At 46.9% G+C, this 26,193-nt stretch overlaps 1 protein-coding gene across 1 annotated transcript in view; it reads left to right on the forward strand.

Annotated features, from left to right (window-relative positions):
- HTRA1 (HtrA serine peptidase 1) overlaps positions 1-26,193 on the forward strand; it is a gene marked incomplete at its 5' end in the record, with an annotated part of 53,293 nt that overhangs the window by 833 nt on the left and 26,267 nt on the right. The gene's annotated exons all lie outside the window — the stretch shown is intronic.

The raw sequence follows: 26,193 nt of genomic DNA on the forward strand, positions 1-26,193 counted from the left end.
AACCATGCATTCATTTTTATTTCGGATACTGTCGTTGAAAACATTGCCTTTTTATTTGAAAGGGACGGTGTTGCCCGTCAGGCTCCCCAGTTTCCCCGGGTGACCTCCCCGCTCCCCCCCCCACTCGCCGCCCTGGCCAGGCACCAGTTTAGGCGGTGCAGCGGCGTTGCTGCCGCCTTGCTTCCCGTGTTTTGAGCCAACCCTACAAAAATGAAAGTGGTTCTTTTTGAACAAGCTGAATGTAGTTTTGGATCACAAAATATGCAGAGGCAGGGGTGAGGGGAGAGGGTTAGGGATGAGGGAGAAGGGTACCCTCTCCCTCCTTAAGCATCTTTTCTCTATCAGCAAGACCCAATCCTGGCAGGGGAAGTGATGGTGATGGGGCAAAGGGTGGAGCAATCGTCTAACTCTCTCGCGGGACCTTCCAGAGGGATGCTTCTCGTCGCCAGTCAGAGAGACCATGTGGAAAAACAATACGGAGTTCAGCTGCGGCCAATCCAGCGGTGTGGGGACGGGCCAGCCCTGCTCGGCAGTGCACTGGTTGCAGCCACACGGTGCCTCTTCACCGCGGGCAGTGCGTGGAAAGGGAAAGAGGGGAGCCCAGCGCAAGGGGCTGCTCTAGGTTTTCTTTGTAGGAAAACCGTCCAGCACTAGGGCCTCCACAGGTTGGCCGACACAGAGAGGAAGGTGCCAGAGCAGTGTAGGTGAAACGGAGATTGTGTGTTCTGCCAGCATGGGAGCTGGGAGCCAGCCTCCGCGCTCAGGAAACAGCCTAATTAGAGGGTGGAGGAGCGATATTCCCGAGAGAAGTGAACCTGCAGAGTCTGAGGTATGGGCATGACAACGCGTGCGTATTGAGTGCCCACTCTGTGCCCCAGTCCGTGTGCCTGGTGTGTTACACGTGTGACTGCACTCGGCCTTCACAGCCTCGAGAGGAGTGAGCCTTTGCTGTCATTCCCATTTTACAGGTGGGGGAACTGAGGTTGAACTGCTTGCCCAAGGTCACTCAGCTGGAATTTGAACCTGCCTTACTCAGAAGCAACCCAGTGTTTAACCCCAAGCCTGGGGAAGGGAGGTCAGGCTGGGTAAAGGAAGTTTGGGGAGGGCCCGAAGTGCATCCCACGTGGAGTGCGGGGGTCAGGCTGAGCCAGGTGTTGCTTGGTGAATAGATTGGTGTGGCTGGGGATGCTTGGGGTGGGGGGCATCAGGGGTGACCCAGGCTGGTGGTGCAGAGCCCCAGGGCCAAAGTGTTCTCAGATGTTCTTGAGCCAGGGCAGCTCAAAACAAAAAAACCAAACAATAACCAAAAAAACCTGGGTAGGACAAAGCTAGCAGTAGAATGCCAAACACGCCAGGGCACGGAGTTCGGGCTAGTGCAATCAGTAGTTTGGGTGTGAGGTGATGACTATAAAAAAAGCACGTTGTGTGTTTTTGTCAAAAACAAGCTAGCTGTTACTGTTTGTAGTCGAGCTGCACGGGGTCCTGAGTAACTGGCAGCATTCAAGCACCGAATTTATTGCCAGTGAGGTGAGTCACTAAGTTTCAGGTCACTAATAGTCACCGTGTGTGTGGAGGGAAACAGGTCCTCTTCCACTGGCTGTCAGGCCCACAGCGGGCTCCCAGGAGAAGCCAGCGAGGGGACAGCCACGGAAGGATGAGCGTGGTGGCCCAGAAAGGAGGGAGAGACAGAGGGCGCAGAGCTGTTCTCCTCTGTCCTTCTTTCTTTCTGCAAATATTTACTGAGCTCTCCGGTGCATCTGGCACTGTGTGTGTGTGTGTGTGTGTGTGTGTGTGTGTCTGCCTGGCACATAGGAGGCACCTGGCAGATGCGTGGGGGGATGTTGAATGAATAAATGAAGGAAGGAAGAAACCAGAGATGCTGGAGATACACAGCCACCCAGTCTTTCCTCAACGGAAGGTTTCACTTTTGCCGCCCTTCTCCCCCCATCTAGCATTCCGCCCTTGACTTCCTGGAGGTACCTCTGAGGACAGGAGCCTGGGAGCCAAGACTTCATTCAGTCGAAGCCCTGCCCACAAGCAGGTCACCTGACGTCATTGTTAACTGCTGTGCATTGGCCGCCCGCTCCAGCTGCGAGCCTTGGCAGGAGCACTTTTAGCTGGAGTGCCCCTGCGAGGCCTTTTGGAGGAGGCGCTGTCGTACGGGAGGCCAGGAGTTGGAGCGAGCGTGCGAGGACGAGGGGAAGGATCGGCTCCCCGATTCACGAGATCGCGAAGAGGGTTTGTCTGGAGCGGAGAGCGAGGGCAAGGGAGGTAGGACAGGCTGGCGAGCAGTATGTGGGAGCCACAGTGAATCTTTGGATGGCGGAATGTGCCACCATTCGAAAGAAAGCACTTTTATTTGTAAGCTGTTTCACAAAGACTTCAGAGGGGGTCTCTAATCATGGTTCTGGAAACGAAGGCAAACCATCTATTTCAGAAATCAATGCTGCTGTCAGGGTTTGGATGGGAAAGTGTCCAGTTATACCAGAGATCAAAAGAGCTGTCGTCTTCCACCAGGGGCAGTTTGGATTGGCTTCAAGCAAAAACTCTATACTGGTCAGGGGATTACGAAAAAAGAAAGGAATTGCAATTACTAATAGTCTGATAATAAGGGCTAACGTATACTACGTGCTTATTCTGTGCCAGGCCTGCGTTAACCCATTTGATCCTCCTAGCAACCCTATAAGGGGCGTGCTCTAATCCTCCCCAGGTTACAGCTGGGAGACAGAGTCATAGAACAGTACCTTGCCCAGGACTTGAACCCGTGCATCTGGTCCACAGCCCATTCAGAAGCACTCCGTGCTGTTGACAGAGAAACCGAGATTATAAGCCAACCCCAGCTAAGCCGAAGCTAATAGCTGGAATAAACAGAGCTCCAGATGGCCATGGCCTTGAGGTGAAACAGAAACAAAGGACACGTCACAGTTCTCGCTCCGCAGGCACGGGGTCTGAGGACATGGTTGCCCCCAGTTGCCATCAAGGCAGCCCTTGCTGAAAGAAAAGCCAAAAAGCAGAAGCAGCTGTAGCAGAGATGCATCCAACCAGAGCCCCAGGCCCCAAACTGCTCTTAGGCAGAGAAAGGCTCCTCCGGATTTCCAGACACTGCAAAAAACTAGCCAGGATGTGTAGCAGATTTCTGCCAAAAAAAGGACAGGAAGCCAGAAAAGAGGCCTGAAAAAGACTCCTCAAGCATCAGAAGCCTAGTCCTTTTCTCCTCCTAGTACACTCTCCAGGAAAGCGACCCGCCCCACCCAAAACAACCCCCGCAGCCCCGAGCCCAGAAGTCTCCAAGCCCAGGAACTCCTCGTCCTGGTTTCACCCCAGGCCTGACAAGGGAGGGCTTCTGAAGGTGCAGGCTGGCCATGCATTCCTGGCAAAGAACCACCACTGGCTTAGATGTCATTTGAATAGTTTATAAGGCTTTGCTCACTCTGGTTGGTTATCTTCTTTTGTTCTCAGTTGGTTTTGCTAAAGAGTTAAAATATTAGGGTTTCATAAAATTAGTAAGCCAAGTGTATAGAAGCCAAGCGTCTGAGTAAGTTCGTTCCATCCGGAGGAGCTGTAAATAGATTGCATTAGCACTTAAAATAACTGCATTCAGTAAGTGATTATGGCGGGGACCATGAGCTAACTGTGGTCAGACGTCCGACGGCCTCGGGACTGCAGGGCTGGATCCTGAGTCCATTTGGAGTTGTGTGATCCTGGACGCCATTCCGTGCCTTGGATTGAGAAATCAGACTTTCCATGAGCTTATATTTCAAGTGAATAAATAGTGATGGTAAGGCTTAATTTGAAGAAGAAATCAAGCTTGGCAGTGGGTGAGGGTTCCTTGGAAGGCCAGCTGGGGTGGAGGGACTGACAGGCTGAGACTGCCTCTGACCCTGCCTAGGCTGTTACCTGACCAGGTGACCGGCCCCCGAACCTTCAGAGCCTCAACAGTGAGGGGATTGGACCAGGTGATCTCTGAGGGCTCTTCCAGCTGGAATGGTGTGTGATTCTTGTAAGAGAACTAGTCTCTGAAGAATTGTGGTAACCTCATCCTTGTTTTAAAGCCTGGGCTGGCTTCTTTAAGAGTTATTTCTTTTTCTTAAGTTATTGATGGTTAAAGCCAGGGTTCGAGTTGAATGCCTGTGGCCCACTCGGGTCTGGTTGCCTCGTACTGTAGCTTTGTGCTCTCTGCTGCAAGTCCCCCGATGACCACTGTGGTGACATGCCCAGCCCCAGGAGGTGAGCTCCATTGAACCTGGTGGCCCTTGCTGTTTCCCAGGGGCTCTGAGGCTGGGCTGCATGTGTCCTCTGGAGTGAGATCCCTCCTGAGCCCTTTCTCCTTCCTTCCCCATCTTCTCTGCCGGTAACAAAAAGAGAAAATTAATGTCAGCAGAGAAAATGAGAAGCGTAGCCATCCCAAATGGCTCCCATTGAAGAGGCATGTCTGTTGCCGCTGGAAGGGCAGAGTTCGGCTTTTGGAATTAGTGACATGAGTTCTATTTCTAAGTTCATTCAGAGCATTTATTGAACACCTTCTGTGTACTTAGAAGGTCCAGATAGAAGGAATCAGAGTGAGAAAGGCTGGGTAGCCCGTGATCTCAAGAAGTTCGTAGTAGGTCATATCACACCCAGCTTAAGGAGTCAGATCACCACTTTGTAAAGGGATGACTTCTCGTATGTGACTTAAACTCTCTAAGTTTCAGTTTCCTCGTCAGTAAAATCATTATAAAAATAATGGTGCGCACATACCTATGTCGTAGGATTGCTGAAAGACGGAAACGCCTCATTATATGAACTTAGTGCTTAGAACTGTGCCCAGCGCTCTACTAGAACTGGATCAGTGTTAGCTGTAATAATAATTAACATCACCATCACCATCATCGTCAGGGAGTCCGGTAGAGGAAGCGCTATAACGATGTCTCCCTGGGGATAAGGTGCGTGAGTGGCTTAAAGAAGGCGTCACAGAGGAGGAGGGTGATGCGGGACCTGTGTCCTGGAGGCTGACTTGGGGTTTGCCAGCAAATATGTTAGGAAAGCTTCTCTGGGCAGAGAGACTCAGACACCACGTTGCCTGTCGTCACCCTCTGAAACCCCCAGGCGTTGTCCGTACCATCTGAGAAGTGTGTGACTTCTCTTGAATGAAGAGCTGCATGCCTGGAATGCCTGGGATTTTACAAATGTCATCTCATTAACCCTCCTTAGAGTATGTGACGTGCAGGAGGGAGCAGTGTACAGCAGCCCCAAGACCTTCCTGAATGACGCTTAGTTTGTTTTCCATGTTTCGGGAATTCCTCACAAGGAAAGATTTGTCACATCTTAAGGAAAAAAGAAAAGTTTGGGAGCCCACAGATAACCCTATTATTTTCGATTCCTAGGACAAATTGTCAAGCCAGTGTGTTCTGTAAAAGCAGTCCTCCACAGCGTCATGTGACAGCAGCTGGTCCCTCACCAGGAGATAACCATGCTTCCTCGGGCACATGGTGGTTTCAGAGGGCGTATTGTTGTGGCTGGAATTTTCAATAATTTTCAAATTTGAATAAGCCCTGTCTTAATGAGTCAGAGCCTTGTGCAATATTTTCAAACCTCAGGAAACATCTTTTTCATTAGTTGTGCAATCAGATCTCAAGGAGAAGACGGTAGGCCTGTCTGCCTGATAAACTGTTTTATTTTATTTTATTTTTAAATTTTTTTCTGAGCGTTTGGTGAGATTTGTGGTAGACTTCCCTTTCACATAGTCGCGGGCGAGATTTTACTAGATCATCCAACAGTTGAGTCATCTCACACCCCGGGACTAGGAGCGCTGTCTCTTTGGTGCCAGTATTCCAAGCGGCATCCCTGCTCGGTGGGGATGGATGGACACAGAGGGTTCTGCCAGTTGGGGTTGTCCCGGCCGATGGCTGCCAACTGGATACAGAGGAGGGAAGGCTCAATGTTCAGCAGTCACGTCTGCTTTTCTCTGGCAGAGGGTGAGCTAGCCTGGGGGACGGGGGGACATGGACAGTGTTCTCCAGGACAGCCAGGTGGTAGGAAACATCAGTGGGCAGAACAGTGACCAGAAGAGCTACCACGACTGGGCGCTTTCTGGGAGCTGGGCACTGTGCTGTTTGTGTTATGGGCCAAACTCGTGCTTCCCTCACCGTCACCCAGGGAGGGAGGGGCATCATTCCGTTCTCCAGCTGGGAAGAGATGAGGCTCCAAGAAGTGACTGATAATTGTCCAGGGCTACCCAGTAGAGGGAGGTAGAGCCAGGATTTGAACCCAAGTCTGCCTCTCTCCCAGATTATTCTTGAGATGTCTTTGACTCAGGTGTTACTTAGAGGCGTGTTACTTAATCTCCAAATACTTGCGGGTTTGCCAGCTCGCCTTCTGTTATTGGTTCTAGTTCAGTTTCACTGTGGTCTAGGAACATGCTTTGTATGATTTCTCTTCTTGTTTCTTTTTTTTTTTTGTCTTTTAAATTTGTTAGGATGTGTTTTCTGGTCAAGGATGCGGTCTCTCTTGGTGAATGTTCCATGTGAACAGCAGAATCTTCTGCGGTTGTTGGGTGGAGTGTTTCGTAAACATCAATTAGGTCTAGTGGATCGATAAGGTCAACTATATCCTACTGATTTTCTGCCTGCTTGGTCTGTCAGTTCCCGGAAGATGGATGTTGATGTCTCTGGAGTCTACTCTGGAGCCCTGAGCTGCTGTCTCCTTTACGGCCTCCCGGTTTGTGGAAACCTGGGTTCTGACCACACAACCATCTCTGTGTCTCCACCACAGAGAGCGTGTGCTCTTTACCAGGGAGCCTGTGGTCTTCACGCTGAGTTTTCAGGCTAAGTTTCTATTGAACATTTACTGGTCAAGAAATGGCCTGAGTTGGGGTTTCTTAGGTCCTAGTTTGACGTTTCTCCACCAATTTAACCTTTCTGGCTCTGGAAAATGTAGCCCAATGTGGTTCAGCCCTCGTTGGAAAAAACCCAGGAGGAGAAGTCTGATAATAGCACAGAAGGTATAGGAGGAAGGGCAAGAGTTTGAGACCATCTAGAAAGGCCCCATGCGCACTGATCCCTTTCTGTCTGTGGGGTCCTCTCATCCAAGGCACTTCTCTTGGAATGCTCACCTTTGGTCAGACCTATACTAGTTCTTCATCCTCTGAAAAATACAGCTGTGCCCTCACCTTCCACAACCCACCTCTAACCACATCAACTCTCCATTTTCATGTTTTCTGGGATTTTGTGGACAAGGACACCTCTGCCCTCGCAGAGACGCTGTTGACTGGCCAAAGACACCAGCTGGCTGTGGACAGAATCCCAGCGCACAAAATCTGAGTGTGGAAGGTTCTCGCAGGTCCCATAACCCAACCCTTCACTTCAGAGAGAGGCACCCAAAGGGAACACGACTCTCACAAGCTGCTTAGCTCATCGGGGCAGGAGGATGGTGGGTCAGTGTGGGCTCCATCCTGAGGCCCAAGGCAGAGCCCTTGAGCCCTTCCCTCCTCAGCTGTACTTTCCTGCTAAAGGAGGGGGTTATTTGGGAGAGGCTGGGGTCCATGCACACGATTCCCATGAGGCAGAAACAGTGGGTGCTTTCACTTAGTCTCCCATTACAAAATGATGCTAAAGAAAACTCCTCCCCCACCCCCACCAAAAATAAGCTCCTTGGGTTGGAAGATGACCAAAAAGCTATCCATATAATGACTGACTTCTCCTCTCAAGACTTCTAAGCACCTATTAATGCCCTTGAACCATAATTACAGTGTTCTTGCTAAAAAGAAAAAAATTAGTATAAATATAGTGGTGGACACACCAGATAAATCAGGACTGAGATGCTTCAATGTCTTTTAAGCTGTGGTCTGATTTTCTTTGGGATGAATATACCAAGATTTTCCTCTCTCAGCATAAAGACTCTTTTGAATCTCTTTTCACTGTACTGTTTAGACATCATGGGAAATGCATTTATACATTTGATGGCATACTGCACTATACCAGTTTTTGAAAGTTATAAATATACTTTAATCACATCAAAAATAAAAGAAGAAAAAAGATTCAGGATTCCACCGTTATTCCAGCAGCTTCATCATTTCTGTCCCCAGTATTACCACCATTTGGTTAACTAGTCCTTCTTTGTGTCCATTTGGGCCACGTTTGCCCCAAAACAAACATTTTTGCGTTCATGGTTATTTCTGAATCTAGGGTTATTCTTTTGGGATAGATACTAAGAAGTGCAATGACTGGATGGAAGGTTAAGTTTCTTTTATGGCCCTTGGTTTATGCCAAGGGCCATAAAGTTTTTTCCAGGGGGTTGCCAAATTATTTTCCATGGGGTTGTACCCGTATCCGTTGCCGTCAGCTATAGAATAACCCACCTCCTAAGTCACTGACAGCTGGGGCAGAAGAAGCCAAGAAGAAATTCTCCTGAAAGAAATCCTTCAGGATAAATGGAATAGGATGGTACCAAAACGGTCACTCTGCTCAGTCAGTAAATGACCTGGTCTTTCTTGAAGTGATTTTTATTTCCAGATTGACTGCTTTTAGGAGATATGCAATGTTTGGGGTAGAATGAGAACTTTTAAAGTTTGATTTTACCTGCGGATGGAGTAGTGATTACAGACTGGAAGGGGGATTGTGTGGTCGTCAGGTCATCTGGTCCAATACTTGTGTTTTCATTGAGGGGCCAGGACCATTGAGGGGATGTGAAAGCCCGAGGTCACAAGCCAGTCTGTGACAGAGACTCTGAGTTTCTGGACGCCCAGCCCATGGCTCTCTGCGCTCAGCCTCCCGGATGCCAGCTCTGTCCAGGATGCAGGAGGAGGCCAGACTGTTTGTGCTTGTTTGGAAAAGTGAGCAATATGTTTATTCGATTGTTTGGTTACACATAGACCGAAATACAACTGGAGCGTCATATATAAAATGCAATTCTCTAGTAGCCACAGTAAAGAAGTAAAAAGAAACAGTGACTTTTTTCTTTTTTTTTTTAATGCCGTTCTATTGAGGTATTATTCACATACCATAAAATTCACCCTTTTAAAGCGGATAGATCAGAGTTTTTATATACTTACAGAGCAGTGCAACTATTATCACTGTGCAATTCTAGAATACTTTCCTCACTCCAGAAAGCAGCCCGGTACTGGTTAGCAGTCACCGCATACTTCCTTTCTGCCCTAGGCAACCACTAATCTCTTTCTGTCTCTATGAATTTCCCTATTCTGGACATTGGACATTTCATATAAATGGAATCATACATTTGTGGTCCTTTGTAACTGGCTTCTTTCACTGACCGTAATGTTTTCAAGGTTCATCCACGTTGCGTGTGTCCGTGCTTCATTCCGTTTTATGATCGAATAATATTCTGTTGTGTGAATGTAGTAAGGCCAGACTTTTATTTTATCTCCTCTTCCTGTTGGGGAAATCCTAATCCCAGCCCCAGAAGTCACCTTGAAAGTGACTAGACGGCTCAGACGGCTCAGAAGAAACTGGAGCACACGATGCAGGAAGCCAGCCTGGAAAATAAGAATATTCCGTAAGGATGGGAATTACATACTGAAAGGGAAAGATCAGGAAATGCACTTTTTAGATTTATTAGATCATATAATATTTTTTTGGAGCTGGAAAGGATGTTGGAAATGGTCTAGTCTGCCCCTAGTCTTACCGATGAGGTAACTGAGACCCAGAGAGGGGAAGTGGCTTGTCTTGGGTCTTAAGACCCACTATTCACTTCTCACTTGAGCCAAAGATTCCTTCTGACTTTTGTCTCAGTTTTACAAGTTACCTTCCTCACACCTCGAAGACAACGCTCATCGGCAAATGGGCAGGGGGCGCCTCTCAGGAAGAACTGTGCCCTTCCTGGACGGAGGGTCTTGCTTCACCGTCACATCCCCGCTTCTACTTTCCCAAGCCCCAGGCCCACCCTCCCGGACCAGGGGCTACAGGAGGGTGGCTGCGGACAGCTCAGGAGCGTGTCCCAGACCCTTAATAAATGGACCCGTCACCGCCCAGCCCGCTGCTCGCAGCTGGAGGCTTCGGGAGCCCGCGCTGGCTTGGCCACTTCAGACACAACAACCAGGAGGAAGGAGCTGGAGCGGGAAGGGAACCCAGCTGAGAAATCTGGGGAGGTCAGGACGGGAGCCAGGCGCTTATCAGGAGGAAAGTTAATAGTGTTTTTGTGAGCGGAGCAGTCAGCTGTTTCCCCAAAGATGATAATAGACGCATCATTCGGGTGTTCAGGAGACTTCTGAAAAAAGAAATCGTGCGGTGGAGGTGGTTGGAAACTTCTTTTTCTGACTATTTTTCTAACATCCGACAGGTCAGAAAAAAACGATTAAAGGCAACAATACCCAGCAAACCCAAGTGTTCACCATGAGGATGCAAGCAAGGACTTTTTTTTTTTTTGCCAGCGAGACTGAAAAGCGGTTATCAATGACAGGCACCTTTAGACATAGACGCATTGTTCTGGAAAAGGCATCTTTTACCAGTAGAGCTGAAGCTGCAGAGAACTGGGCCGTGCATATGACTGACGGCCAGCTGGCCGGGTGCCCCCTGAAAGCTGTTCCTCCTCCAGAGAGGCTTCTTAGACTTGTTTGGGTTGCCTTTCTCCCCCTTCACTTCACCTGCCGAGTCTTTTCCAGCATCACCAGCAGGGGCCTGGTCCCAGCCCCTGCAAACAGTCACTTGCTCAGGGCCCATGGATATGGGGGACGGGTTTGCAGTCTGAGGTCTGGCGTCAGGCGGGCTTTTCCCACTCTGAGCCGTCTGAGAGACTGCACCGGAAAGCCAGGGGCTGCCAGGCCTTGGAAGTGCCAGTGTGGGCTGGAAATTGAGGCCAGGCTCCCGGGCTCCTCCCCCCTCTGCCTCCTTTATCCATTAGGAGCAGAGAAATGGGTCACACGTAACTCTCCTGAATTTTACTTCTTCATTTGTCTGCAAAAGACAGAGTGTAGTGGTCCATCATCCAATTATGTATCTTTAAAAAAAATAACAGTTGCTTCCTGCGAATTCAGTTTCTTTTGAAAAAAATAGGGCTGAGGGCCCTTGGCCATGGGAAGCTTGATACCAAAGCTGTGTCTTTTCTGTTTCGATCTATTTCACTTAGATTTGCGGACGGTGGCCCTGATGAGGTACAGGACTTTAAGGTGATTGTAGCCGTCAGCCGGCTGCCTTGGCCGCAGCCAAGTGATGCCTCTCTCTCCTGAGCGTTTTCCCTGCAGGGTTCAGAGAAACCCAGCTGCACGGGCCCCTCTGCCCTGGAGTCTGCAGCCGCAGCACCGATTAGAATGGGGGTCTGGTTTCCTGGAATGTGCAAGGTCTCGCTTCTGTTTCTGCTGTCTCCACGCTCCAGACCAGCGTTGGGCCAGACTCTGGGTTGGAGCCGTGGCTGACAGGTTTTCCTTGGAATTTAATGGAGTGGGACAGACAGAATTCAGTCACTCAAACTGAAAGCATGGAGAAGATGAGTCTTGCAGGGCATCTCTGCTGCGGTCACTGAGTTACGCTTTTTTTTTTTTTCTCCCCCCGGCAACCACTCTTGCAAAAAGGAGGCCCCGTACCCTTTGCACTTCATGCATCCTTAGCCATTAGGGACCTGTTTAAATTGATTTGTCTCCTGACCCTCAGGGAGAAAGCAGTCAAAGTTCGGCAGAAGAGGAAGCATTCTGGGTTTCTCTGCTGTCCCGGCTCCTTTAACTGCAGCCCGCCTGATCTTTGTCTCCCCCTCAGCTGGTCTAGCCTTCTCCTCCTGTGCCCCTCAAGGTGATTCTCGAATTCATCATGCAACCTCACAAAGAGAGCCTTTCTTAGTGAAAAGGCATCCCGCTGCCTTCCCTGCTGTGGACCAGCCCCCCTCCCAGCTGCGAGGTGTCGGGTTACTGAAGCGCCCGCTTCCTGGCCCTGTCTCCATGCGCCTACACACCTGGCACAGGTGTCTTACTCGGGCCTCGGGTGCCCGCGCTTGGCCAGAGTTGTGGAGGCCACCTTCCAATCCTGCCATCAGAAGTCGTGGCAGGGCCTGCCGTTCAGGGTGAAGCTCAGGCTTCCAGCATCTCTCTTTCCATGGTGCCCGCGGCTGGCCTCCCCATCCGCTGGCCTTGGCCCGCAGCCCTCTCATTCCCTCTGCTGTTTTATCCCCAGCAGAAGGAGGGGGACCTTTGGCTCAGGGCAGTGTGGTGCCCAGCGTTCCCATGCCCCTACTCCCACACCCCAGCCTCACCAGGCTCCACTTGGCCTCTAGGTAAAGGTGCCGAGCAGTGAGTGGAATGGGCCCGGTGAGAACAGACCCCTGGGCCCACGTGGACGATGTGCCGGACGTGTAATCATTTCCTCCTGGGGGGGGCGGTCCCCTCTGGATTTGGGCCTGGATTTATTTACCAAGCAAGTAGCCTCTTTGTAGTTACTTTTAATCTCGCCATACTAGGGACAGAGAAATATTCAGGTGTGACCCTGGGACCCTCTAAAGGTGAAGAAGAGGACAGCCTCCAGCATACACCCCCATGGCAGTGCATTCTGAGGTATCACTGGTTTCTAGGCCTGAATCTAGGCTGGTCCTTGGAGGATGGGGTTCCAGAGACTGGACCTCATATGGGGAGCCCCTGCTCGGGGTGCTTTGGCTGTGGGAGGGTGGCTGATGACAGGTGAGGAGTGCGTCCCAGACCCCTTACTCAAGTGAGCCATTCCCAAAGGCTATTTTAAGTTTTCCTGACACCCCACTGGAAGCCTGCTGTGTTTGCTCCTTTATTTACAGTTTCTGAGCCTGTGGGAGACTGGCTGGCTGTGTCTGCTGGAGGCCAAGAGAAATTTCCCAAGGCTTTTGGGTAGGACTTTGAGTTCAGAGCAGTTGTGGGTCCAAGCTGGCATCTCAGGGGTCATTACTTCTTCTGGTCCTTCAAATGAAAATGCGAATATGTTTTCCATTGGCTTTCATTTCCAACCTGTGTACAATGCATATGTGCCCTTGCCTTCAAAAGAACGTTATTTCTTTTGTCACTTATGCCCAGGTCCACACACGGAAGGAAGAGAGGGCTGGACCGGAAGTGTCAGGGGGACTGGGGCCGAGCAGGAGGGAGGCTGCCCTGACCAGCCTGCCACGGTCCTTTGGCAAGTAGACCCTGGATGAATCCAGCCATCATTTTGGCTGAGCTGCTTTCTTCCCACTTTGTCCTTTCCCCTGCATCTTGTCGACTTTCCGGATCGGGCTGTGCTACGATTAGTAGTCTTTAAACTATGACTGTCTTTGCTGGCGTTTAAAGTTGAAGAAATTAGGTGAAAAATCACAAGTGAGTTCTTCCCTTTCTCTGTGGAGCCGAGAGGGACCTTGGAAGCCACCCGATTAAGCCTCCGTATTTTAAAGAGGAGGAACCTTCGGCACGAGGGGCTTGCAGTCGCACGGGTTGCCTCACGGAGTGTGAGCTGTACCAGGCATCTTAGGTCACAGGAGGGGGGTGTGTGCCCCCTAGCATATGGGACGTTTCCTCGGCTCCTATAGACTGACTGCCTGTGGGCTCCTGGGCTCAGCCAGATTAAGGCAGCATCTCCATCAGGTCCTGAGCAAGTGTGATGCTTCTCAGTACTTCATGTGCACTTTGGGTTTTAAAACAGATGAGTTTGGAAAGTAGGCAGGGCCAGCTTCATGCATGTGCCACCCCCTCAGGAGGAGCCCACCCCTGGCTTAATGCTCTGCTGTGACCAGCTTGGAATTCTTAATAATTTGGGAACAAGGGGCCTCCACGTTTTCCTTTTGCACCGGGCCCTGCAAATTATCTAGCTGGTCCTAAATGTGGGACGGTTTTTGAGAACATGCTGTTCCCGTTGAATAAAGGAGGATTTATTTCTGTTCCCTCGAATATACTGTGTTTTGTTTCCCCAATTAGCCCTGCTTACCAACTCTGTTGAGAAGTTGGAGAGCGCGATTGTTCTTGCTGGGAGGGAAGGTTGCGTTGTTCATCTTGAACCCTGGCTCTGAGCTCTCAGGCCTGGAAGTGGGAAGTGTGTCCCCACAACTGCAGGAGCTGTGGGGGACTGGAGGCTGGGTGAAAGGGCTGGGACCTGGAAGGGAGGCCACAGAGGCAGAGCAAAGAGGCCAGCTGGGGAGCCAGACAGATGGCCGCGCTCGCCGGCTCTGAAGCTTTGAGCATCGTGCTGGACTTCTCTGATGCTCCGTTTGTTTCCCCATTGCTGTAGACTGGAGGTAAGACCCTCCCTGCAGGTTTGCAGGACTGGAGAGTGTGCATTAAGGAATCTTGGGAGATAGAGCTGGGGACTCAAAGCCACGTGATGGAGGGAGTTGTGGATGAGACAGGAGATGGGGATGTCCTTGGGGGTCCTGCAGTAAGTTCATGCACCCCAAGTGGCAATTACTTAGAGGAGACACCGAACACGGGCCAGACCTGCCTGAATTAGAATGTAGAAGTGGGATTCTTAGAAGTTTCAGAAGTGTGGGAGGAGCATTTTGGAGGTGTTGAGATGCACCGGGGAGGCTGAGTGCAGGGCTGAGAACTGGGAGGTGATAACCCAGCTCGTGGCCTCGAGACGGGCATGGGGTTTAGTGGTTTTTGTGCTTTTCTCATTCAGGACTCCCAACTCCCAGAAGTAGTGGTATTATCTCCATGTTGCAGGAGGGGAGAATGAGGCTTGGACAGGCAGAGCCACTGCCTGAAGCGACACAGCTGTGAGGGGCAGAGAATCGGGACTGGAGGCCAGGTCTGCTCTGGAGTCACTCTGGCATTAACAAGGAGACTTGCGACCTTACCCAGCCTTGCTGACCCTGCTAAGAATGTTCTGAGGTTGGAGTCCAGCTTGGCCTTCCTGTCTCCCTCAGACACTCTGAGTTTGTGAACCTGAGCTGCTAAGCCGGGGTGGGAGAGGGTGGGCAGCACCGCATGGCGAAGGGACAAGGGACCAAGGGACAGGGCCGAGGGCCAGAGCATCCAGATCCAATTCTAGGACAACTGTAGCCAGATGTGGAGCGGGGGCCACCCTGGAGGGCCGCCTTGGTCCTCCTACAGTGGAAAAAAACTTATGGTTACCAAAGGGGAAAGGTTGGGGGGAGGGGTACATGAGGAGTTTGGGAGTAACATATACACACTACTATGTATAAAATAGATAAACAACAAGGACCTACTGTATAGCCCAGGGAACTACACTCAATATTCAGTAATAACCTATAAGGGAAAAGAATCTGAAAAAGAACAGATATATATAGATTTAGATGTAGGTTGATATGTATAGATATGTATAACTGAATCACTTTGCTGTACACCTGAAACTAACACAACATTGTAAATCAACTATACTCCAATATAAAAACAATTAAAAATAAAGTGTATCCATGGCACACTGGCCATGGTGACTTGTCGGGCACTGAGAGTCCTGGCCGGCAGAGGCAGTGTGTCTTGTAGGTGTAGCTCAGGTGTCCTGCTGGCCTGGCTCAGGCATCCCCCTCTTAACACTGTGAGCCAGCCACGTGCTCTAGGGGGTCAGGGAGCCACGAGGGTGGCACCCAGGCCCGGTCCCTGGGCAAGATTTGGTACTCCCACCTACCCCTGGCAGGTCCAGTTTTATGGGATCTGAAAGGGGCACCCTCTTAAGAAAAAGAATTCACAATTATGAATACAGCAGTAGGCATGGAAATGATTCCTTATTTAGGCAGAAAACAAACTGCCACAAATTAAAATTTTTTAAAGTAGACAAATTCTACAAACTCCACAAAACCCAGAAAACTGTCATGATGTTGTAACTACCGGATCCACTTTCACCTTTAAAATACTCCTCCCTGCCTCCCCCCACCCCCGTATTTTTTGGCTGTAGATTCTTTGATCGCCTTTTCATTTGACATATTTTGTAATGTTTCCTCTGAAGAGAATAGAATTATTTCTTCTTATTGTCATTATTATTATTACTACTATTATTGTTAGTTTAGTCTTTCCTCTGGCATATTTCTCCACTACCCACATACTTCCAGGCCAGATCACCGTACTCTATACAACCTGTGGCCTGCAGTAGGGGCGCTGGCAGGGTGGCATTAGCAGTGCCCCTGGAAACCGTTTCTGTCCCAGGATAGATAACTAGAACCAGAAGTGACTTCAAAGCACATAAATTAAACGCAAAGCAAAATGATCCCTCTAGTTTTACTTTCCTCTTAGCCACATCCCCAAATGCCCACAGCACTCCGACAGGACAGGAGATGTGTGACAGAGGGAAGGAGACAATGGTTTCAACCAACTGCAGTTTAAATATTTCATTTCTACAGATTTTCCAAAAGCGTTTGCTTTGGAAAGCTGAATGCTTTGCTAGAGCCCTCGCAGGGCAAATGCGGGCGGGCTCTAGGGCAAAGCCTTGTTTACCTTCACTCTAAATCCACTTATGCTTTGGATTATTGTAGCTGTGCTGGGATTCAGGATTATCCACTGGAGAGAGCCCAGGAGACCTGGCCAAGGTTCCCAAAGCTTCATGGTTTGTGGGCACCCTTGATGTCTCAGTAATTTTTCATGGCACCCCCTAGGCCAAAAGAAGGATCTGACAGTTCCATTTATCAAGTATTATAATTAAGTCCCAACACCTTAATAAGTTTTTGTGTCCTTGTAACCTATTAGTCATTTGACAAAAAAAAAAAAAAGAAAAGAAAAATGATATTTTAATTTCATTATTCAATAACCACAATTACTTACAAAATTAATACAAATGATCTTTGCACACCTGTTGGGAGCCACACAGCCTCTCAAATCTTGGAATCAGATTGGACACTGCCAACCCATTTCCAGTTCAACATTGATTTTTGTACAGTACTTTCTTTTAATCACAGAGACCACCAGAAATCCAAATTCACAAAATATGGAATCATCAAAAGAATGTAGTGCAATCTGATTTTGAAACCGTGAATGGCCTAGAGCTCGTTCTCAAGGTGTCCAACAGTTATCAAGTATCGCTGTGTTTCCCCAGAAGACATGAAATATCCTGTGAGTTTGCTATGGCACTCAGGGGTGGTTCAGGGCAGAGTGAGAACAAATGCATTAGGACCGGCAAGACTTCTTTCTTCTTGCTTCACCTCTCATCTTTACCTGACACTTTTGCCTTAAAGATGAATGAAACACACATTTTGATGTATTTAAAGCACATGTGCAATTGTGTGCTAAATCTTTTGAGAGAAACACAGATAAAAGTCTGTCCTTTGATTCGTAGTCCCCTCATGATTTTCATTTTCACTGCAACAAATTTTCTTCAGTGTGATCATGTATGTCCAGTACTTAACTTACTGTCTGGCTTTTCTTCAGTAAACACTTAATAATGGAAGTGTCTGTTAATTCTGATTCTGATAATAATCACTGAAACTTTTCAACACTGTGTCTCTCTTTCCTCATGTAAGTAAGTTGTTGAAAGTAGTTAAGAAGTATCATCTGTAAAACTCCAGAGATGATGGTTCCAAGGAAGCAGCATTTGTGGAGTTTTGCGCATGACCAGTAGTTTATAAAGGGGAAAGATGAATCATTATTATCTTTGGATGGGAATCTGGCAATTGTAAAACTCATAAAATTAGAGTAAATGGCTACTCTTAATGGGTCATTTGTTGTGTTTAAAATTATTAATGATAAATTAGGGAGGTGGAAAGATCTGTCTTTGTAAAATGTTGTGACATCATTCTACTAATCCTAGTTATTCACAGTTTTTCTGTTTAAAATCACATAGTACGTCATTCAATTTTCTCTTTTTGAGAATTATTTTGATATCCTAGGTTCTTTGCTTTCCACATAAATTTTAGAAATAGCTTATCAGTTTCTACAAAAACTCCTGCTGGGGTTTTCACTGGGAGTATGTTGAATCTGTAGATCAATTTTGGGAAAATTGATAGCTTAATAATAGGGAGTCTTCTGACCCACATGTATGATGTCTCTCTCCATTTATTTAGGTTTTCTTTAATTTATTTCAGCAGTTTTGTAGCTTCCAGTGAACAGGTCTTGCACATATTTTATTCAACATTTTCCTAAGTATTTAATATTTTTGATGGTGTGTTATAATTGGTATTTTTAAAAATTTCAGTTTCCAATTGTTTACTGCTAATACATAGAAATACAATTGATTGTGCATATTGACCTGTTACCATGTGATGGTGATAAACTCACTTATTCTACATAATATATTTGTAGATTCTTTTTCTATGTGGACCCTTATGTCATCTGCAAATAAAGACAGCTTTATGTCTCCTTTCCAATCTCTATTTCTTTAAATTTCTTTTTCTAATTAATTATTCTGTCTAGGACTTCAGTAAAATATTGAATAGAAGTGGTAAGAATAGATGTCCTTGCCTTGTTCTCATTTTTAGAGGGAAAGCATGTAATCTTTCACCGTTAAGTATGATGTTAGTTTTAGGTTTTTTGTTGATTCCTTTTATCAAACTGAGGAAATTCTCTTCTATTTCTAGTGTGCTGAGTATTTTTTTTATAATGAATGGACGTTCAATTTTGTCAGATCTTTTTTTGCATCTATTGAGATGATCGCTTGGGTTTTCTTTTTTAGTATGTTAATTTGGTGAATTACGCTATTTAGTTTTCAGATGTTACACCAACCTTATTTATCCTTTCCTGGGATAAACCCCACCTGGTCATGATATAGTATCCTTTTTCTTATATTGCTGAATTCTATTTGTTAAAAAATTTAAGCACATTTAGTCTGTGTTCATGCTGGATATTAGTCTATAATTTTCTTTTATTTATTTATTTGAATTTTATTTTATTTATTTTTTTATACTGCAGGTTCTTATTAGTCATCAGTTTTATACACATCAGTGTATACATGTCAATCCCAATCTCCCAATTCATCCCATACCACCCCCTCCCCCCAGCCACTTTCCCCCCTTGGCGTCCATACGTTTATTCTCTACATCTGTGTCTCTATTTCTGCCCTGCAAACCAGTTCATCTGTACCATTTTTCTAGCTCCCACATATATGCATTAATATATGATATTTGTTTTTCTCTTTCTGACTTACTTCACTCTGTATGACAGTCTCTAGATCCATCCACGTCTCTACAAATGACCCAATTTCGTTCCTTTTTATGGCTGAGTAATATTCCATTGTATATATGTTCCACAACTTCTTTATCCATTCGCCTATCGATGGGCATTTACGTTGCTTCCATGACCTGGCTATTGTAAATAGTGCTGCAATGAACTTTGGGGTGCATGTGTCTTTTTGAATTATGATTTTCTCTGGGTATGTAGTGGGATTGCTGGGTCATGTGGTAATTGTATTTTTATTTTTTTAAGGAACCTCCGTATTGTTCTCCATAGTGGCTGTATCAATTTACATTCCCACCAACAGTGCAAGAGGGTTCCCTTTTCTCCACACCCTCTCCAGCATTTGTTGTTTGTACATTTTCTGATGATGCCCATTCTGACTGGTGTGAGGTGATACCTCATTGTACTTTTGATTTGCATTTCTCTAATAATTAGACCACTTAATCTTGGTGTATGATCCTTTTAATGTGTGGTTGGATTCTGTTTGCTAGTATTTTGTTGAGGATTTCTGCATCTATAGTCATCAGTGATATTGGTCTTTAATTTTCGTTTTTTAAAATTTTCTCTGTCTGGTTTTGGTATCAGGGTGACGGTGGCCTCATAGAATGAGTTCGTGAGTGTTCCTCCTGCACTTTTTTGGAAGAGTGTGAGAAGGATGGGTGTTAGCTATTCTCTAAATGTTTGATAGAATTCACCTGTGAAGCCATCTGGTGCTGGACTTCAGTTTGTTGGAAGATTTTAAATCACAGTTTCAATTTCATTACTTGTGATTGGTCTGTTCATATTTTCTATTTCTTCCTGGTTCAGTCTTGGAAGGTTATACTTTTCTAAGAATTTGGCCATTTCTTCCAGGTTTCCATTTTATCAGCATAGAGTTGCCTGTAGTAGTCTCTTAGGATGCTATGTATTTCTCAGGTGTGTGTTGTAACTTTTCTCTTTTCATTTCTAAAGTTATTGATTTGAGTCCTCTCCCTCTTTTTCTTGATGAGTCTGGCTAATGGCTTATCAGTTTTGTTTGTCTTCTCAAAGAACCATCTTTTACTTTTATTGATCTTTGCTATTGTTTTCTTTGTTTCTATTTCATTTATTTCTGCTCTGATCTTTATGATTTCTTTCCTTCTACTAACTTTGGGTTTTGTTTGTTCTTCTTTCTCTAGCTCCTTTAGGTGTAAGGTTAGATTGTTTATTTGAGATGTTTCTTGTTTCTTGAGGTAGGCTTGTATAGCTATAAACTTCCCTCTTAGAACTGCTTTTGCTGCATCCCATAGGTTTTGGATCATCGTGTTTTCATTGTCATTTGTCTCTAGGTAGTTTTTGATTTCCTCTTTGATTTCTTCAGTGATCTCTTGGTTATTTAGTAGCGTATTGTTTAGCCTCCATGTGTTTGTGTTTTTTACGTTTTTTTCCCTGTAATTGATTTCTAATCTCATAGTGTTGTGGTCAGAAAACATGCTTGATATGATTTCAGTTTTCTTAAATTTACTGAGGCTTGATTTGTGACCCAAGATGTGATCTATCCTGGAGAATGTTCCATGCACACTTAAGAAGAAAGTGTAATCTGCTGTTTTTGGATGGAATGTCCTATAAATATCAATTAAATCTATCTGCTCTGTTGTGTCATTTAAAGCTTGCGGTTCCTTATTAATTTTCTGTTTGGATGATCTGTCCATTGGTGTAAGTGAGATGTTAAAGTCCCCCACTAGTACTGTGTTAACTGTCGATTTCCTCTTTTATAGCTGTTAGCAGTTGCCGCATGTATTGAGGTGCTCCTATGTTGGGTGCGTATGTATTTATAATTGCTATATCTTCTTCTTGGATTGATCCCTTGATCATTATGTAGTGTCCTTCCTTGTCTCTTGTAACATTCTTTATTTTAAAGTCTATTTTATCTGATATGAGTATTGCTGCTCCAGCTTTCTTTTGATTTCCATTTGCATGGAATATCTTTTTCCATCCCCTCACTTTCAGGCTGTATGTGTCCCTAGGTCTGAAGTGGGTCTCTTGTAGACAGCATATATGGGTCTTGTTTCTGTATCCATTCAGCTAGCCTGTGTCTTTTAGTTGGAGCATTTAATCCATTCACTTTTAAGGTAATTATCAATATGTATGTTCCTATTACCATTTTCTTAATTGTTTTGGGCTTGTTTTTGTAGGTCCTTTACTTCTCTTGTGTTTCCCACTTAGAGAAGTTCCTTTAGTATTTGCTGTAGAGCTGGTTTGGTGGTGCTGAAAACACACTACTTAGTGTGTCCCTCCAAGAGTGGAGTCTCTGTTTCCCCCAGTCCTGTCGAAGTCCTGCACTTAAATCCCACTAGCCTTCAAAGTCTGATTCTCTGGGAATTCCTCCTCCCACTGCCGGACCCCCAGGTTGGGAATCCTGACGTGGGGCTCAGAACCTTCAGTCCACTTCTGTGGTATAAGTGTTCTCCAGTCTGTGAGTCACCCACCCAGCAGTTATGGGACTTGATGTTACTGTGATTGCGCCCCTCCTACCATCTCACTGTGGCTTCTCCTTTGTCTTTGGATGTGGGGCATCTTTTTTGGTGGTTCCAGTGTCTTCCTGTCTATGATTGTTCAGCAGTTAGTTGTGATTCCGGTGCTCTTGCACGAGGGAGTGGACACACGTCCTTCTACCCTGCCATCTTGAACCAAATCCTCTTTTTTTTTAATTAGAAAAGACAATTCTTTTGGCCACATGGCATGTGGGATCTTAGTTCCCCGAGCAGGGGTTGAACCTGCGTTCCCTGCATTGGAAGCATGGAGTCTTAACCACTGGACCACCAGTGAATTCCAGTCTATAATTTTCTTATAATATCTTTGTCTGGCTTTTATATTAAGGTAATGCTGAGTTCATAAAATAAGTTCCGCAGTGTTTACCTTCTTTTTTTTTTTCCGGTACGCCGGCCTCTCACTGTTGTGGCCTCTCCCGTGGCGGAGCACAGGCTCCGACGCGCACGCTCAGCGGCCATGGCTCACGGGCCCAGCCGCCCCGCGGCACGTGGGATCTTCCCGGACCGGGGCACGAACCCGTGTCCCCTGCATCGGCAGGCGGACTCTCAACCACTGCGCCACCAGGGAAGCCCTACCTTCTTTTTTGAAGAAAGTTTGCGAAGTGTTGGTATTGTTTCTTTCTTAAGTGTTTGGTAGAATTCGCCAGTGAAGCTGTATGGGCCTGACATTTTCTTTCTGGGAAGGTTGTTAACTACAAATACAACTTCTTTAATAGCTGTAGGATTATTTGGGTTATCAGTATCTTCTTCAGTGAGTTTTGATAAATTATGTCTTAAATCTGTCCATTTTCTCTAAGCTGTAGAATTTATGTGCATAAATTAGTTCGTGATTCTTCCCTATCATGCTTTTATTGTCTGTAGGATCTGTATTGATGCTCCCTCTTTGACTCCCTGTTTGCCATTTTTGTCTTTTCTCTTTTTTGCATTCATTGGGAATGTAGGAAATACCTTACTTTCATGTTTCTGAATTACCAGCTTTCTGTAAATGGCAGGCTGTTACTGAATGCCAGCCAATTCCAGCTTTCTGTATGATAATGGAGTAGCTAGAAGGGCCAGGTCTTCACCCAACTTGAGACTTCCCAACCTCATTACCTTCTGCCACCTCAGTTCTGGCACAATTAAACACGGCCCTCATTTCATAGAGGGAGTTATATTTGCTCTGCAACGGTAGAGGCCACAGCAGTGAGAGGCCCGTGTACTGCAAAACAACAACAACAAAAAAAAACAAAAAAAGAAAACACGTGGAGGTAGATATTATTATCATCACATTTTATGGACAAGGGGAGAAGACTTGGAGGAGTAAGGTGACATACTAAGGTCACATAGCCAATAAGTCCCATACGAAGTGTCACACTCTGATCTTTCTGAGACCAGAGCCTGTGCTCTTACCTATCCTCCCAATGCTGAGTGGCCTGGATGCCCCAGCCCTCCATCTGTCTGCATCATTCGGAGAGGGGGTTGTGGCAGAGCCAGCCCAGGTCCATCTCTGGAATTCTCCACCCGAGTTGACCCCTCTGGAAGGAAGATAGTTGACCCGCAGTTGAAATCACAGCGGATGGGGCCAGCCAGGGTTTCTAAAGACCACGAGGCAGCAGCAGCTTCCTTTAGCTCGATGGACAACCTTTTACATGGAGCAGGACCCTAGCCTTGAGCCAAGCTGCTCTTAGCAACACTCTTATTCCTCATTCTGAAATTGCATTTGGAGAAGACAAACACTTCTTTGGTTTGACGTTTTGCCCATCTTTGGACTATTAGTTGATAGTTCCTTCAGTTCAGTTGTTTCTGCTCTATTTATTTCTTCCATTAACACAGATCCACCAATGATAATAGAGGTCACCCGTTGCTTTTTTCTTTTTTTTTTTCGGTACGCGGGCCTCACTGTTGTGGCCTCTCCCGTTGCAGAGCACAGGCTCCGGACGTGCAGGCTCAGCGGCCATGGCTTACGGGCCCAGCAGCTCCGCGACATGTGGGATCCTCCCAGACCGGGGCACGAACCCGTGTCCCCTGCATCGGCAGGCGGACTCTCAACCACTGCGCCACCAGGGCAATCCACCCATTGCTTTTTCATCTCAGCTGCACAATTAAGGCTTGTCACTGTGGCTTTTCAGTATGGTCTGTGCACCCACTGTTCCTCCTTTCTGTTTACACATCTGCAGAATTAGGGGAGTCCTGTGTCCAATCTCAGATTCCACAGTCTCCTTATCTTGCTGTAGCATGTTGGAGTGAGGGGGAGAGACAGGGATTAGATCATAGAATGTTGGAGCTGGAATAGACTTCACAGCTCATTCTAGAGGTAGTTGGCCCCATTTTACAGACGGGGAAATGGAGACCACCCAGTAGACTGCAGATGGAACCTGGGCCTTCTAGTGTCCAGGCCAGCATCCTTCCTGCTCTCCCACGTTGCCGTCCCAGGTGGACAGACCCTGGAGCCACTTTCTCTAGTGTGTGTGAGGAAGCAACTGCTTCTTGTTTTAGCTGGAAAAACCCATTCTCACTTTCATCCCTGATGTGGGCAGATTCTCCCGGGCTTATGTGGGAAGTAGAAAGAGGAAGCGAGTGAATGATTTTTAGTGGCAAGACAAGTAATCGTCCTCCTTTTGAGGGTCTCAGAATCTCCACACTTCCCTGGGGGTTGCTGGCCTTGTTGGAGTTAAGCCTCCTTTTGGCCTTTCCCAGGGAGCTAGTCCGAGGAAGCCCAGATGCATTTGTTTACAGTTGTCTCTGGGTGATGCTCACGGGTTCTGTGTTGGGAAGGAATGTTCCTATCCCCTTGTTTATATCTCGTGTTGGAGAATGCAGGGAGACGCACCAGTTAAATAACCACAGCTACCTGGGGTCCTGGAAGGGCAGCAGGTGTGTGATGTGGAAACGTTGTAGGTTTGCTCAGACTTTTGTGTTACTTATACACTCCGGGAAGAAAATTTAGTGTCTCTAGAGAAGTCATTTATAGTCTCTGAGCCTCAGTTTCTCTAAATATAACATGGGAACAATATCTGATTTTCCTCTTCCATAGGAAGAGTACCATAGGGAAGGCTTTTCTTTTTTTTTTAAATACACTTATTTACTTATTTTTGGCTGTGTTGGGTCTTTGTCGCCGCATGCAGGCTTTCTCTAGTTGTGGCGAGCGGGGGCTGCTCTTTGCTGTGGTGTGCGGGCTTCTCATTGTGGTGGCTCCTGTTGTTGTGGAGCGCAGGCTGTAGGCACACAGGCTCAGTAGTTGTGGCGGGCTTAGTTGCTGCGCGGCATGTGGGATCTTCCTGGACCAGTGATCGAACCCGTGTGCCCTGCACTGGCGGCAGATTCTTAACCACTGCGCCACCAGGGAAGTCCCAGGAAGGCTTTTCTTAAGTTTATTTATTTTATTTATTTATTTTTGGCTGCAGTGGGTCTTCGTTGTTGTGCGGGCTTTCTCTAGTTGTGGCGAGCTGGGCCACTCTTCATTGTGGTGTGCGGGCTTCTCATTGCGGTGGCTTCTCTTGTTGTGCAGCACGGGCTGTAGGCACGCAGGCTTCAGTAGTTGTGGCACATGGGCTTAGTTGCTCCGCGGCATGTGGGATCTTCCCGGACCAGGGCTCGAACCCATGTCCCCTGCACTGGCAGGTAGATTCTTAACCGCTGCACCACCAGAGAAGCCCCAGGAAGGCTTTTCCGATGGCACCATATGAAAGGGTTCTGAAAGCAAAAATAATAAATATTATGCTACCATAAATTTGTTGAATTAGTTAATCTTGCTTAGTAGTTGCAGATCTTCTTCTGCACCTTACAAAAATCAAGCTATGCAAAAAGAGAGCAGATTCCAGCCCTGAAATAAAGCAGCTCAGAGCCCAGTAGCCGTGACAGAGAGGGGCCCTTTGTTCATCGATGGTCTTTCACTTCAAGAAGGAAAGCTTGGGAGAGGCAGGCTGGTACCCGAGATGTCCCTGTGCCCAGGGGTATTGAGCTGGAGAACTGAGGTCCCTGGTGGGGACACACAGCTCAATCTGTACAGATGCTGTGGTGCCACTGGGGATGCCCGTGGACATGCAGCTCTGAGAGCCACAGAAGACTTGAGAATGTCACAGCTTTCACAGCCTGGCACCTGGAGAACGGCTGTACCCCTGGCACAGAGGGGTGTGTTTGTGTGTAGGAGTGTATGTATCTGTGTATACGAGTGTAGCTCTGTGAATGTATGTATGTGTGTGAGTGTAAGAGCGTGTGTGTATACAAAAGTGTTTTGGTGAGAGTCAGAGTCTGTATGTAAGAGTGTGTGCGTGCATATGTGCGTGTGTGTGTGGATGTGTTTATGTGTGTGTACATGTGAGTATATGTATATGTGTGTACGATCATGAGTGTGAGAGTGAGTGTATGTGTGTGTGTGAGCATATATTCATGAGTGTGTAAGTGTAGGTGTGGGCGTGGGTGTGTGTGTTGAGGGCACAGGCCCTTTGGTTAGCAAGGGGCAGTTTTGCGGGTCTGTGGTTTCCTTTTAAACCTCAGCCTCCTTGCGAACCCCCCTGTGTGAACGGTGAGGGAGGGAGACCAGCTGTGATGAAGGGTCAGGGTTCTTTCCCTTTTATTTCCTACTCATCATGGATCAGTACTTTTGTAAGACATGCTAAAAATGAATTACTACCAAAATATAGTTTTAAAAGACAGAAAATATCAGCCCCAATTTAAAATTTTTAGATGCAAGAGGCATAAGATTTCTCCGTCACATTTCTATGAAGGTTTCTGGAA

The sequence above is a fragment of the Neophocaena asiaeorientalis genome, unplaced genomic scaffold (genome assembly GCF_003031525.2).
Source record: "Neophocaena asiaeorientalis asiaeorientalis breed wild unplaced genomic scaffold, Neophocaena_asiaeorientalis_V1.1 scaffold85, whole genome shotgun sequence".
Lineage (NCBI taxonomy): Eukaryota > Metazoa > Chordata > Mammalia > Artiodactyla > Phocoenidae > Neophocaena > Neophocaena asiaeorientalis.